Source organism: Cyprinus carpio, unplaced genomic scaffold, assembly GCF_018340385.1.
Source record: "Cyprinus carpio isolate SPL01 unplaced genomic scaffold, ASM1834038v1 S000006531, whole genome shotgun sequence".
In the NCBI taxonomy this organism is placed as follows: domain Eukaryota; kingdom Metazoa; phylum Chordata; class Actinopteri; order Cypriniformes; family Cyprinidae; genus Cyprinus; species Cyprinus carpio.
In genome coordinates, this window is record NW_024879196.1 from 341130 (window position 1) to 343276 (window position 2147).

The following is a 2147-nucleotide window of genomic DNA, read 5'->3' on the forward strand; positions in this document are numbered from 1 at the left end:
TTTAAGAAGTGGATTGAAGTGGGGGTTTTAAAAGTAAGGGATGTGTTATACGAGTAGTTTACAAAAATTATGTCTTGGCTGTATTTTAAAGCAGAACTTGAGGATTACATAGAAACCTTGTATGAATTTTTTAAGTTGAAGAATGACATGACTGTTTAATACTATTTTTACAAAAGATGTACGAGACATTTTAAGAAGATTTAATGTTGATTCTCCAGAAATGGATATTTGTATATTTTGAATCAAGAGTTGTTGTATGGAATATAATTAAAGATCTCGTCTGATCTCGGAAGCTAAGCAGGGTCGGACCTGGTTATTACTTGGGTGGGAGACCCCGCGGAATAGCAGGTGCTGTAAGCTTTAGTTTTTTCATCACTGATCTAATACACTGCGAATTAGTGTGGCTGATCTTTAAATAGCCCACTCTTTGCAGCAGACCTCGCTTACGGCCATACCACCCTGATTGCGTCTGTTCTCGGAAGCTAAGCAGGGTTGGGCCTGGTTAGTACTTGGATGGGAGACTGCCTGGGAATACCAAGTGCTGTAAGCTTTAGTTTTTTCATCAATACTGATCTAATACAATGCGAATTAGGGTGGTTGATCTTTAAATAGCCCACTCTTTGCAGCAACCCTCGCTTACGGCCATACCACCCTGAGCAGTAAGAATTTTAGCTCTTTTTCTTTTAAAGAGGGGAATTGAATCTAAAGATTCAAATTGATTTAATTGAGCTGATTCCAAATTAAATTAGTTTATATTTCATCGACAGTTCGTCCAGCAAATATTAAAATCAGTATATCTTAAACAGTTCTGTTTATACTACTTCGTGGCCAACGAGAATACAAACAAAAAAATGATAATTTATAAGCTACAAGCTAGGTAGCACGGGATTTGGGCAAAGTTTAACTTTAAAATACATGACCCAAGACAATGCTTCTTTATAAATGAAACACAAATTTATTGAGCTACTTTTAAGGTTACATGGAACTACTCTAACAAACACACATACACACACATACACACATACAGTTACTGAAGATGAGGATTAACAGAATTTGAATGAAGTCCCAAGGTTCTAGTATTGGTTGCTAGTTCTTAGATCGCGCCAAGAGAATCACAAAAGCAGAGATTTGTCTTATCTTTACTGTTTAAGATCAATTTGCACCAGTTTCAGCAGATGTAAGATTTGTTTGTTTTACTTGTGTTTGTGGGGCTGAAGAAGTCCTGGTGCTGTTGATTGGCTGGTGATTTGTCGTCTGGATGACGTCTTTGGTATTCTTGGTTACAAAAGGGGTTTTCCTTGTAAGTGTTGAAGTCGGTTGCCTTCGCTATGGATGGTGAAGCATTGGAAGTTCTTCTGAAAGTTTCATTGCTCGGCTTTAGACTTTGAAGATTTGGCAGTCAGTGAGGTTTCAACGGAGTTTCAATGCTCCCTCCCAGAAGTGACTGTCCCAATCAGACACTGCTGCAGGGCCTAGCCACGCCCTGTACGGGTCCTTTCCTCTGCATAAATTAAAATGCTGTTAATTCATCACTGTGGAAGTATCTTTGCGGGTTTTGTTAATAACTTCTATAAAGTTTCTTAACGTGCGTACGAGTCCAGATTTCGCCATTTCATTCATACCAAAGCAGTGCAAATAAATCGAGCTTTCATTCAACACTAAACTTTCCATATCTTACACATAATTAATAGATTTATCTGCTAAAAGGGGTTATAAAGCATTGGTTAAAGTTGCACCGATTACATGAAATACATCAAACATAACATATTATTTGTGAATATAGTTGCCCTCTCATACTTTTAAATGATTGTCTTTTGAACTCATCTATATGAGTTCTATGTTCCTTTGTTTGTAAAAAGGAAAAGCACACGTTTTTCTGGAATGTAGAGAAAGGAGGGGGAAAGTGGGGACAGTCCTAAGGTTATGAAATTCACGCTGGGCGATCCCGTGAAGCATGAAGCCAGGGGAACATCAGTGTAAATCTGTCTGTTTAACTGATGCGATTATCCGTTTATGCATTAAACATTCATGGGGTCCTGAAGTGTCTGTCTCTGGAACCTTTCCAGATACAATGTTCTTTGTTCTGTAGTTCTGTTAACCCTCTGGGGTCTAAGGGGTTTTGGGGGCCTGGAGAAGTTTTGACATCC

At 38.4% G+C, this 2147-nt stretch overlaps 1 pseudogene; it reads left to right on the forward strand.

Moving 5' to 3' along the window:
* Nucleotides 1–441: 441 nt before the first annotated feature.
* On the forward strand, nt 442–550 carry LOC122143927 (annotated as a pseudogene).
* Nucleotides 551–2147: the final 1597 nt, after the last annotated feature.